We start from the raw sequence: 14356 nt of genomic DNA, 5'->3' as shown, positions 1-14356 counted from the left end.
TAATGTACATGTGTAAAAAAAGAAGCTGAGGTGTAATATTTGTAAAACTGCATTTTAAAAAATTGCAGAAATTTCAGGTTGGTCATGGTATTCATTCATTTTCATCATGTAATTTTACTTTTTTCACTCTAAAACAGAGAGAAAAGTACAGAAGAGAATTAGGGCCACTGAAAAAAAAACAAAAACTAAATTAAGGTCATATATATATTTCTTTTTATGTTATTATTCTGAGAAAATAGTCAGAATTCTGAGAAATAAGTCTGAATTCGGAATTTAACATCGGAATTTTGACTTTTTTTTTCACAATTCTGACAATTTTAAATATTTTTTAAATTATTGTTCTGAAATTAAAGTCAGAATTCTGAGAAAAATGTTTGAATTCTGACTTTTTTCTCAGAATAATAATAAAAAATATATATTGGACCTTAGTTTTAATTTTTTTTTGTCCAGTTGCCCTAATCCTCTTCTGTGGAAAACTTTGTATTTGACATTATTTCTGTATTATTCTGTTATTATTTTCCTGGTCTGATCCACTTCAGGTCATATTGGGAGGATGTGTCCCCTGAACTGAACCGACTCTGACACCCCTGGTCTAGAGCCTGTTTTTTTTTAAGCCATCAGGAATAGTTCCACCAGATTTGATGTCGTTAAGTGGCCATAAACGAAGAGCCGCAGCCTCAGAGCAGAAAACAGGAAGAGAGGAATTGGTGCAATGCAGGGCTTTAAGACTTTTTAAGTCATTTTTGTTTTTAACTCAGCTCTAAAACCTTTATTTTCTTAAACAAATTAAAAACATCTGACAGAATACCTCAAGTTGTTTCCAACAGAAGCTGATTTATGGAAGCAATTTTCGTGGAATTAGTGTTCATGCGGTTAAAAAAAAAGGACACTTAAGCTCTCCTCGAGCAGAATTTGAAGTACATCAAATAAAGGGTGAATTTAGAAACTTAAACAGAAATGACATAAAAGGTTTCTTTTTTCTCCGAGGGCCGACTGCCGCTCTCACAGTATCTGTCTGAATGTCTTAACAACACTGGTACTCTCATATTGTTTAGTACGTTTTCTTTCTTGTAACGTTTATAATAATAATGCAACAGCGAAGCCAGTAAAAACCCACAAATAACGGAAACAGACGTAGCCGACGTGCAGCGGAAATGGACTTTAGTAAGGATTAAGAAGGGACCACATCTCCTCGTTACGCCGTCGTGTCGGTCTCGTATTCGCCGTGTTCGATGCATTTCACATGAATACATTTAATTTGCACTTTTTTTTTTAGATTAACCATTAATGCTCGGTCGCAAAAACTGCAAAGCGATTCCTCAGACACGACGTCCTCTTGGGCCTTTTGAAACTAATTCTACACTGTGTACTATGATGTTTGTCGTCACCATGCCTTAAATGGACATGTGATTCGTTTTTGATACGAAGGTGTCTTAACTGTAGATGCCTCCATTACAGGTACGCTGATCCGAAATGCAAACAGCGCTGTATTTGTCTGGATTGATTAAGAGTCGTTGATAATATATGACGTGCTTTTAAGCTTTTGAAATGCATTCCAGAAAACGGGACGCGCATGTAGAAACTAATCCCCTCGTCCTGGTTTTCCTCAGGTTTCTTTTAGCGACTCTGAAGGGAAGCGAATCCGAATGCACCGTCTCATTTCTCAACTCCTCAAAGTGGACGTTTCGGTGTCAGTGGCCAGTCGTATATGCAGAAAAGGTGAGCGTTTAAAGGTAAAATCTACACGCTCACTCAAACCTTCCATCAATCCACAGCCTCATGTTGTTTTAGAACAGATTTTAATACAGGGTGTCCATAAAGTCTCTTTACAATTTAACACATTTATTACAAAAGCAAATGAGCAGACAAATCTATGGAAATTAAAGGACTCATATTTCTCCAAACCCACTTTTCTTAGTCTGTGGTTCATTTATTTGTGTATTTGGACCCTAATAGTTCATACAGTTTGAATTTGAACCCTCCAGGTGCTGCAAAACTATCTTTATATTCATCTTGGCAAAAATCAAGTGGATTTCTACAACCTGTTTTAATTCCTGCTTAATTTGTTACGTTTTATAACCGGTTACGTCACAACATTTGCACATATAAGGTCCAGACTTCAGACGAACATTTCTCCGAGTACGACATAATTATTTGTCAGCAGCAGCGGTTGGAGTAAAAACTGAAAATATTTGATTACCTCAAATTTTCAGTTGTTGGTTGAACGGGACAGAGCAGCCCAGCCAATAACCTGGAGGGGGTGGGGCCTGAAGTGGCTCATGTGCATTTAAAGGGACAGCGCTCCAAACCACCTTTCTGGTGTCATTACTCAAAAATAGTGTGGAAGATGGACCTGAGGAGTTGAATGAATGAAGAATTCAGACCCAAGCAGAGCATTTACAGTTTATGGAGACCACAGGGGAATGTGGGAAAATGAAGAATTACATTTACAAAAAGCAAAATATCACTCCTTTAATACAAAATGAATAGTAGATATTGAAGGTTTTATTGCTTTATTTAACCTCTGTTATGTGTTCGAAGCGGCCCACATCTCTAGTGTTAGCGGGTCAAATTTAACCCATGAATTAATGCAGCCTCAAGAAACAATAGTTACTATCCAATATGGTTTTTCACCTCATGGATAACTCAGTATAGTATATTAGTATATTAGCATTCATGTTCATGTAAACTTTTTTGGCCTCATAGACCTTTCATCTTAAAATATTCCACCTGTTTTCAATTTAAAACATAACGGCCAGAAGTTACCTGAAGGGTCAAAGCTACAACAGCTGGTGTTTGTATAATTACCAATAAGTAGAACAAGGCCCCCACCCAATTCACCCCTTAGCCCCACCCCTCCATTTTGCATGTTCATGTGAAGGATTAGTGTTGTCTCGATTCTCGATGAGCCGGAGGGGAAGCACAAAGGCAGAGGGCTGTTTGACCCTTCAAATGGAGATTTTTCAGGACCACACTACAAATGGAGGGGTGTGAGAAATCTCCCATAATTCTGTTCAAATTGTCGGCAAGATGGAGGTAAAGACAGCAGAAAAGTGCAGCAGTGTGATGAAAGAAACACACAAATGTACGTATTTTCTTCGTAAACAACTTAATAATTTGATCGACCGTTTAATGCCGTTTCAGTGGGTTATAGATCGCATTTCTGCGGTTTGTAGTTGATAGCCGCAAAAAGATGACCAAAGCCCGTGGAACAGAGACGGTTACAGCCGCTGACGACATGGGGAATTATTTCGGAAACAAAGTTGTCGCATCTGTTTATAGCGGCATCGATGACGTAACAGGTCTGGAAGGGTTGGACCATTTCATAGGGGAATGTTTCAACCCCTGCCCCTTGCAACTCCATTTCAGGGGGTAGTGCCAAGGGGGAGGGGCAAGGGGGAGGGGCCAAGTGCAAGGGGGAGGGGTGAAAATGAGAATTGGGATTGGGCCCACATGTCCATAACTGTTAATACTACTACTCCAAATACAAGTACTAACAGTGGATGTACTACTACTGCATCTGTTCGTACTAATTATACAAACCTTTATTATAACTATACAATAAACACTAATAGGTTTTTGAAGTCGTAAACAGACTTTTTGGACACGCTGTATTTCCCACAGGTACAAAAGTGTAACATGTCTGTGGATAAACCCATGGCTGACTGGTGTTTTCATGACATTTGTCGACATAAAACTCGTCCGTCTTCCTTTCTTCACTCTTTAAAGCCATGGCGTCCCCTCCGTGTCCCAGTCATTAACTGTAAAGTGACGCAGCGTTGGATGATTGTACGGTAATGAAGCAATACGGTTGTGCAGACGGAGTGTGTGCATGGACGTCCCACGCACAGACTCCAGTATTCCTAGAACAGACTCTCCCGTGGAGAGAGAACGCCGTGTCCAGAGACTGTGGTTCCCATCGTTCTCTGCACCGCCGCAAAAACCCCGGAAAAAAAAAAAAACCCAAGAAGAAAAGCTTTTTCATGTGCTTGTGTTGGGATTATTACATTTATGGTTCGTTGTTCTTCTGATTTACGCCAGACGCCAGTTGGTGTGGCAGTTTAATAGCAGCTATTCCTCCAGTTTTTGAGTGCTGCTCTGCGTTAACGATTCGCTCATAAAGTCTTTGGCGTGCGTCTAAAAGCCCAGGAATGAGTCCTAGTAATTCCAAAAGAGCCCAGGACCATCTCTGTTCTGGCCCTTTTCATTGTAAAACACTTTAAAAACTTATTTTACTATGCAAACATTGAAAATCATCCAAAAAAAAAAAAAAAAGGTCATATTTTTAACCCGTTATTCTACTTGAAAATCAAATTGCAAATGAACTTCTAATGGGAGTAAGCCATGTGTGTCCCTGAGGCAGTGGTTCTCAACTGGTCCAGATCCAGGACCCACTATCACCCAGAAATGAAGAGACAAGACCCACAGCGATAAAAGTTCTCACATTTATTTAATGTAAAGATGGTGTGTTTTGAACCAGAGATGATCCAGAATATTACAGTATGAAAACACAGAAGACAAGTTTAATGATAAACCAAACTGACCAGCAGGTGGCGACGATAAATATGGAAATATCCCCTTTAATAGTAGATTAGATACATTTGAACCAAAACTAAAAAGTGAACTCAGTTAAAAATTAAATGTGCGTTCGGTCACTTATTCAAGAATAAACACACTGAGGTTTTTGTCCAACGTTGGAAAAACCAGATCTGATGTGGTTTATTCTTTATTTATTCTTTATTGAGGATCCCCATTAGCCGACGCACAAACGCCAGGCTAATCATCCTGGGGTCCTCTAAAAAATAAAAAGGTCCAGGATGCAAAATCACAACACACAGATCCAATTACAGTGCACACAGAAATCCAGTTACAAGTGTCAGACCTGAGTTTAAACATGATATAAATAGAAATTTTTGGGTCTTCTTTTATTCTGTGAAATATCTGTTGTTAATTAGCATTACAGTGCATTACCGCCCCCTACTGTTGGGGAGTATGACTGGACGGGGCTCTGACCTATCAAAAACCAGCCACAAAATTCACATTTTTACCCCAAAGAGGAAGCAGGTTTTTGCTTTGGTTTGTTAACACTTCAGCAGCAAAACTATTGGTTGAATTCATACCAATTTGGGTTTATAGACTGCCAGTGACCCAGAATAGATGCGATTAAATTTTAGGAAAAGTAAGTAAAAGTTAAAATTTTTTATGATTTTTTAAAAATCTTCCCATTCACTTATAATGGGTGAAACGTGTGTGAGGGGCGGGGTTTGTTGCACCTGACATCACTTGTTTGGAATTGAGATGTTTATTAGACCTTTTAACAATATCCACCCAAAATATTTAATAATATCATTTTGTTTATAAAAACGCCCAGTGTATCAAATGCGACACAGAAATATATCCTAAAGTACCTTATGCACCTGCAGTATCAAATATGATACACACATTTTTAACACAGTTTAGCTGTTCTATAAAGAATCAGTAAGTATGTAACTATGCATTATTGTTTATTAAAAAAGAAAAAGAATAACACTGGTGAATATTAGTGAATATAACTTGCACATAAAAATGTACCTAATGGAAAAATGAAAATTTTGCTAAAACTCTCATTTTTCGCTGAAAAGTTTTTGCGCTGGCAAGAGGTGGTTTTGAGCTGTAGCGAAATTGTTATATCACATGAAACTGCAATAGAAAGACCTTCTTCTGCAACTAGAGTCATATGAATAAAAAACAGATGTTACAACAAGTGAAGAAGAAGGCGCAGTATGTGTGGACACACCAGGAAACCGAATAATTTTTAAATTTAAAATGAGATAGAGGGGTAATATATAATAATAATGAATATATCTGTAAATCAACACGATATTTATGTTCATCGCCATGTTTATGGAGCGACTTCTTGTGTCATTTTGCGATAAGATGAGTTCTATGAAAAGCGCTGTACAAATAAAATGTATTATTATTATTATTATTATTATTATTATAACAAATAAGCAAATAATTACATTTTTGATTTCATGGAAACAATGATATTACGCACTTATGTTTTTTTGACATTTCGTAAATATCGGTAAAGTTTTGCACAGATGTCCAATGGAAAAGCCACTGCTATAAATGCTATTGTTAATGTAACTTTTTGAAAATTACCAAAGACCTTCCTGCAAAACGCGTGTGGGTGATTTAACGATAGCAGCCATATTGAAAAAGCTGCCACCAGGGGGCAGAAAACACACATCAGGTCACATATAACAGGTTTCTAAGGCAAATATTGATTTCGTTGATAAGTTCGAGATCTCAGAACCTGACGTAGCCAATATGATACAAATGTTTTTGTAGGGTTAGCATTATTTTTTCGCCCACACCCACTGAAAACGGGTTTGCGTCCCAGTTTTGGATCATAACCCACCAGTTGAGAATCACTGCTGTAAGGAATAAACAAATCGCTAACTGTAACGGACTAATGAAGTGTGTGTGTGTTAATGGTCGCGTGCCTTACAGAGTACCATTCAGTATGATCACAACAAGGTACAGTATTAGAGGAAACAGAGGAATTTGGGTATTTATAAGAAAAGAAACATTTAAAGCCTATTTGGTCCCGAGCGACTGACCTAAAATGAACTTTAGGTACTTTTGTTTCTGTAGCTGTTTTTTTTTTTGTTTGTTTTCAGTCCAGCTGGAGTTACTCAGAGTTTTTTCTTTTCTTCACTCGATGGGACTCACCCCGCCTGCATTTAACAACATTTCTTCGACTTATTTGTCTTTTTTTTTTTTTTTTTGTAAATTAGCTACTTGATTCGATTGTACTGTTTGGCGATTTCTTGTATAGTTTGTGCTCTTTTTTTCTTCTTCTCTACTTCTTTTTTTTTTTTCAACAACTTGAACTGAGACGATTTCATTTAAAAAAAAAAAAAAAAAACATTTCTCAGAGGAGTTTCTCTAGTTAATTTCATATCGACGAGAACTTATTTTCAACTGAATAGACGTGTATTTTTGCTGGCTTGAGTATATTTTACATAATATATGACCGGTGTTGTATGTTGTATAAATGACACCTAATATTTGAATGTTTTAGATTTTATTTTTCAAACAAAAGAATATGTAGAGTATATTAACAAATATGTCCCATGTAGCCGTAGATGTTCTAAAGCATTTTAAAATCAGCCCAGACTGACGCTCGCTCGTACCCGGTACAACGTTCATTCATGCTTAATGTTGTATCTGCATGCGTGTACCTGTGTTTGTTTTATGATTTCTATGCTTTTTTTTTTTTTTTCAGTATTTAGCTCTTCCGTCTGGTTAAAAATGATGGAAATAACACGGGGTCTCGTATGTTCGTACGCTTTTCTTCTGCCCTGCTTCGGCTCTGGTCCATCTCAGTCGTCTGCCTTTAAAACCGTTGAGGTTTACAGCGCAGAAGAACCTGAGCTGAGGACGGAACTGTAAAGCTTTAGGAACGATGAGTGATGATGAACAAAAGGTCATGGGTCAAGGGTTCACATTTCAATGACCCAAAACTGTTGGTCAAACTATGTGGACAAAAATAATGGGACGCGTTAATGACAAATGACAAACAATAATGATAAATGTCAGAATATAGTTTTATCTTGGGATAAATATCATTGCATCGGTTAGTTTGGTTTCAGTTGTTATCAGAGTAGCCTCAGAGATGGTTTTTATTTAATTTTTCTCAACATTGATTTTCTGTTTTGTATTGCTTTTCTAGAGGTGTGTATTGGCAAGAATCTGGCCATACGATACAAATAACAATACTAGGATCACGGTACGATATATCACGATATATCATGACACTGTTAAAAAGGCAATTTTTGGTTTGTTTCTTTTTTTAAAGTGATTATTTCCTTGAAAAATTGAATTACACCAGAAATCTGCACAAATACTGAACACATTTTTATTTGATCACAACAGGATCTAATGCTATATCACAAAATGTTCCTGTGTTCCAACTGAAATTCTGTTTTACACACATTACAGTTTCAGATCCTGTTCAAAAGTTCATATTCTGTTAGTTCAGAACTAACATCAGAACAGTATTTCAGTTCAATCCCAACAAAGGAACTAATATTATTTAACAAGAATGTTGAAAACTAATAAATAAAGTATGAACAAAAAAGAAAAAAACAAAAATGGACCTCCATAATATCTTCATTTGAATAAATACCTAAAAATATCGATACAGTATTGTGAAAGGAAATATCGCGATATATTGCAGATATTTTCTTACAGCCCTAAACATGACTCTGATTTTAAATGTTCTACTTCTAAATTTCTAAACTATTTCTCATGCTCTGACTGTAAATAATATTTCTAACCATCTACTTTCTTCACATCTCCCATTAAACTTTAAGAAAATATTGATGTTACACTAGATTAAAATCACTATCAGCTTACACTATATGGACAAAAGTATTGGGACACGTTGAATCCAGGTGTTTTTTTTTCTAACAGGGGTCTGAGATACAAAACAATAACGACTAATGTCAGAATAGAGTTTTATATTCAGATAAATATTGATGTTTTATCTCAAATCATCATGAACAGGACATCTTACAGCTGTAGATATGATGTGTCCCAATATTTATGTCCATATACAGTCGTGGGAAAAAATGATTAGACCACCCCTTGTTTTCTTCAGTTTCTTGTTCATTTTAATGCCTGGTCCAACTAAAGGTCCATTTGTTTGGACAAATATAATGAAAACAACACAAATAGCTCATAGTAGTTTAATTTCAGAGCTGATATCTATCCATTTAACATGTTTTCTTGATAAAAACCAAAATCACTTCAGTTCTTACATTAATATATCTATGGCATTGTACTGACAAAAACAGTGCTTTTAGGCATTCCATGTTTTCTTTTCTGTCTGTTTTAGTCACATGATACACACAGGAGTTAGGACTGGATTGCATAACCATTGTTTATGATGATTTTTGATGGTCTAATAATTTTTTCCACATCTGTAGTTTATAATCATCAATATTTCCTTAAAGTTTAATGGGAGATTTTTTTTTTCCTCAGTGAGATGTGAAGAAAGTAGATGGTTAGTTGTGGTAGAAAATTATTATTTACAGTCAGAGCATGAAAAATAGTTTAGAAATTTAGAGGTAGAACATTTAAAATCATAGTCATGGATAAAAAAAATAAAAAAATTTAAAAATCAATGTCAAGTAAAACCATCTCTGAGGCATTTTGGAAGCCAAGGTACTATACCATACCAACTTTATTTATAAAGCACTTTAAGAACTTTACAGTTGGCCAAAGTGACGTACACGAATCATAAAATAAGGAAATAAATAAGTAAAAACAGTGATAACACAGCTTCCAAAGCGAACTAACAATTAAATACAACCATCATAAAAACAAAGACAAATTAAAAGATAACAATTTCAACCAAACTAAACAATGCAATGATATTTATCCCAATATAAAAGTATATTATGACTTTTTTTTTTTTTTTTTTAAATCCCAGACTATGTTAGTAAAGAAACACCTGAATTCAACGTGTCCAAATACTTTTGTCCACATAGCGTACCGTTTATATATGGTACTCGGAACAAAGCAGTGTTAAGTTTTCAGTGAGTTCAGCTTTGGAAGTATTTATTAGAGACAAACGGACTGTTCTTATAAATATATGAAGATCCATGAAAATGTTTATTTTACAGATTGAAGAGTTCGAATAATTATTTCCAAAGCTGTTTAGTGTGTGATTGTCCCGAAACTGCGAGAATTAAGTGCGTTTATATTGACGGAGGATATGCATCCACTTCTACTGAGGTACAGTCCAGTAAACCCAGGGTCACCTTTAAAGACATTCACTTCTTATTTTTTTTGTTTTGGAATCGGTCGTATTCTTCGGTGTCGTAAAAGCCTGTATGATGAGTTCCATGAAGCCTCTTTTTTTTTTTCTTTTTTTTTTTTTTCCTTTCTCCGATCTCTTGTAAATCGTGCTGGTGATTCGCTGGTTGATTTGGTATTTCTGATTCTGTGCTCACTTGCATGTTCTCATCGCAGAGAAAACAACTGAGGTCAAATCTAACGTGCTATTGACGAGTAACTTGATAAAACTGCACACGATGTATGCACTGTGAACTGAAAATAAATTATACTGTTTCATGCTTGTGCATCTTCAGACTCTTGTTCACTGTAGTTCTGTGTTTGTTGAATGTGTTTAGAGACAAATTATAGGCAGATTTTACCAGAATTACATTAACTAGTTACATATTAGCTTAGAAATTAGTGATGTAGTCATAGGTTATTAGTTTTATTATTATATATTTGTCAGTATAAAGCGCTTATTGATGCCCTATTTTACAGGTGTCAAACATGCGGCCTGTGGACCAAAACCGGCCCAGCAAAGGGTCCAGTTCAGCTAAAAAATAACTCACAAAAAGTAATTACACTGGTCAACAACAAATTTATTAAGTTTTTTGAGCTGATTTAGGATAATTCTGGTGTGCTGAATCCAAAAATCACATTCATTTTGCTCAATCAGGTCAACTTTCTGAACTATGCTACATACTGGCTTTTGAACATTTTTGCTTACATTTATGGGCATTTTCACATCATATGATACAAAATTCTTTCATATTTCTTGCAATAAACGAGTTCTGAAGATTTGACTTTTGCCAATTTATGATTAATGTTTTTTTTAATATTACAGGTGAATGAAATGGCTTCGACTAGAAGATCTTGCAAAAATAACCCTGACGTATTCTGCTACATCTGCGGTGAATACACCATTGTACCTAACAGGAATCAAGTCACAAGTTTCATAAAGTGTGCTTACCAATCTGATTTTGGTATTAATTATTATATTTTGCGAGAAGATCAAATTTTTCAAAATGAAATTAGCAAAAAAAAAACTGACCTGATTGAGAAAAACAGATGTCATTTTTGGATTTAGCGGTGCAAAATGGTCCTAATTCAGTTGAAAAAACCTAGACAACTTGCAAAAAACATTTTTTTGTAACCCAGTGTAATCAGTGATGTTTAAATCATTTTAGTTCAGGTTCCACATCCAGACCGATTCAATCTATAGTAAAACAGGTGGTTCCAGGTACAACAAACCCCGCCCCTTGCACCTGTTGGAGCTTGTTTTGGCATCGATCCAGCTGATGTCATCATGTCTGTGTGTTCTGATGACAGCACAGATACATTTCTGCCATTATAAGTAAATGGAAAAAAAAGGTTTTAAAAACTCATATAAAATTTGAACAACACAAACCAACCTTGTATTAATAAACGTTAAGTTGAGGGGGGTTTTTTTAGCTAATGTGAAGGCGTCGTCTCCGTTAGCAATTTCTTCAAACGCCTTCTCCGACAAAACTACTGGTCGGATTCATGAACCATTTTTTATGGAGCTTCCTTGGGACAATGTCTACAACATTTCTTCATAGTTTTGAGAAATGTTGATTTTTGCATTTTTCATGAATTTTCTTAATGCTAATTAAGCCTTTGCCTTTATAATGGTCCATATTTTGATGGTTTCTAACATGTAAATGATTACAGATATTAATATAGTTACTATTGAGCTCTGATAGAAGTCGTAGATGGACTTTGATTTGGGAAAATATGACTTTTTCAGTAAAATTTCTCATGAATTGAACATAAACCCAGTGTGTCCTTCCACTGTCATTGATCCAACTCCATGGGTTTTACTGGTGAATCAATGTTGTAGAAGATGACGGTGTTTCCATGGTAACTACGGAGCCTCTGAACATCCAAATGGGTCATATCTGATGACCATGAAAAGATAAATAACTGTATTTTACACCAATTATTTACATGTATTAATAGGATTAGTGGTTAAAAAGTTACTAAACACTTTACATCAGTAGATACTTTAGTTTCCAGTGCACGTGCAGGTGTTTGAGAATTAATAAAACAGATTCTAGAACTAACGTATTTCTTTCACCTCGTCCAAACCAGAGTTGATTTCCATTTTACATCATAAGTTACATTACATTAAAGTACTAGTGATATCAGTGGAGTTGATAACACTGGGTTACAAAAAAATGTTTTTTGCAAGTTGTCTAGGTTTTTTCAACTGAATTAGGACCATGTTGCACCGCTAAATCCAAAAATGACATCTGTTTTTCTCAATCAGGTCAGGGGTTTTTTTTGCTAATTTGATTTTGAAAAATTTGATCCTCTCACAAAATTGATTACATTTTTGTGACTATCAGTTGATTTTTTTTATATAGTTCTCACCCAAAATAGGTTTTAAGAGAAAAAAAATCATTTTCTAACAGGGTTCCTGTTAGGTACAATGGTGTATTCACCGCAGATGTAGCAGAATACGTCAGGCTTATTTTTGGAAGATCTTCTAGTCGAAGCCATTTCATTCACCTGTAATATTAAAAAAAACATTAATCATAAATTGGCAAAAGTAAAATCTTCAGAACTCATTTATTGCAAGAAATATGAAAGAATTTTGTATCATATGATGTGAAAATGCCCATAAATGTAAGCAAAAATGTTCAAAAGCCAATATGTAGCAGAGTTCAGAAAGTTGACCTGATTGAGCAAAATGAATGTGATTTTTGGATTCAGCACACCAAAATTATCCTAAATCAGCTCAAAAAACTTAAACAATAAATTTGTTGTTGACCAGTGTAATATGATAATAATCCCTCAGTACAAGCCTGTTATTTTAAGGAGTAAAGCAATTTATAAATTTGTGAATCCAATTCTTTAAAAAAAAACAACAACACACAAATGAAAGTACAGAACAGTAGGAATGCACATGTTTGTTTCCAGTTTAATCACCACATGTGACAGTTTGCAGATGTAAAATAAATTAACACACTCATTTGAACTAAACAGTACACTTTCTATGTGTATCAGACAATAATTGAAGGAATAAAATTCACATAAAAAAAAAAAAAAAAAAAAAAGAAATACAAAATCTCATTAACTTCTTGTCTTTAACTATTTCTGAAAGTGTGGATGAGCAGCAGTGAGATGAGAAGTCCAGTGGAACGTTCTACGACAGAATAAAACAGTATTGGCAGCACAGTCACATTATAAAGGCAGGTTCATGGAATAAATACACACGAATGACATTTAGTACATTTACATCAGGGGCGGTCATTGTCCTTTTGTCCATTTGGGTGTTTTTGTTTCTGTTTTTCTTTTGAGAGGGAATGATCACAACGGAAAATGCAGCGAATCTCTGGTTGTACTGGTTGTACTGGTAGTACTGGTGGATGAGGACGACAACGTGGATGAAGCAGCAGGATTCACCCAAAAAAGTTCCAGTTCCTCTGACATGTGCAAATGAAGGTCAGTGGGACAAAAGTATATGGACACGTGAAATTCAGGTGTTTGTTTTCTAACAGGGGTCTGGGATACAAAACAATAAATGTCCTAATATAGTTTTATATTGGGATAAATATCTTTGCTTTGGTTAATTTGGTTTAAATTGTTTGAACTGATATTTTTGATATAGTTTTTACTTCATTTCTCTCAACATTTTTTTTTTCATCCATGACTATGATTTTAAATATTCTACCTTTAAATTTCTAAAATATTTTTCATGCTCTGACTGTAAATAATTTTCTACCACAACTAACCATGTACTAAGGAAATATTGATGTTTATAAACGATATGGACAAAAATATTATGTTATCTTTGCTTTCAAAATGCTTCAGAGATGGTTTTTACTTCATTTCTCCCACCATAGATTTTTTTTTTAAAATCCATAATTATGATTTTATGTTTTTATCTCACATCAGCATGAACTGGATATCTTACAGCTATAGACATGATGTGTCCCAATATTTTTGTCCATATAGTTTAAAAATACCACCAAGGGTCCTGTAGTCCAACGGTATATTTAAAGACATTAATTGGCATTTGTTTGACTTTTCAAGGTCGGTCAAGGTCAAAGGTCATGGCACCAAATGAAAGCCCATATGTGACTTCCTATCTATCACCAATAGTAATTAGATCAATGTATTCAACTGTTTTCAAGTTATAGCACTTTGAAATGTTTCCCATTATAAACCAATGGGGATTTTATTTCAAAAATTGATAAAAATAAATCCAAAAGTCACAATCTTGGTAAACCTTACCCCAGAGAACCTCTGCTGTGAATTTCAGTTGATTCTGGATGACGGTTTTGGAGAAGTTTCTAGAAATCTGGACATAGATGACCTTGGGTTTGACCTTTCAAGGTCAATCAAGGTCAAAGGTCATGGCACCAAATGAAAGCCCATATGTGACTTCCTATTTATTACCAACAGTAAATCTATCAGTATTTTTAACTGTTTTGAAGTTATATCACTTTGACATTTTTCCCATTATAAACCAATAAAGATTTTTAAAATTTCAAAAATT

The sequence above is a fragment of the Sphaeramia orbicularis genome, chromosome 4 (assembly GCF_902148855.1).
Source record: "Sphaeramia orbicularis chromosome 4, fSphaOr1.1, whole genome shotgun sequence".
NCBI classification, from domain to species: domain Eukaryota; kingdom Metazoa; phylum Chordata; class Actinopteri; order Kurtiformes; family Apogonidae; genus Sphaeramia; species Sphaeramia orbicularis.
This window is presented reverse-complemented; position numbering follows the sequence as displayed.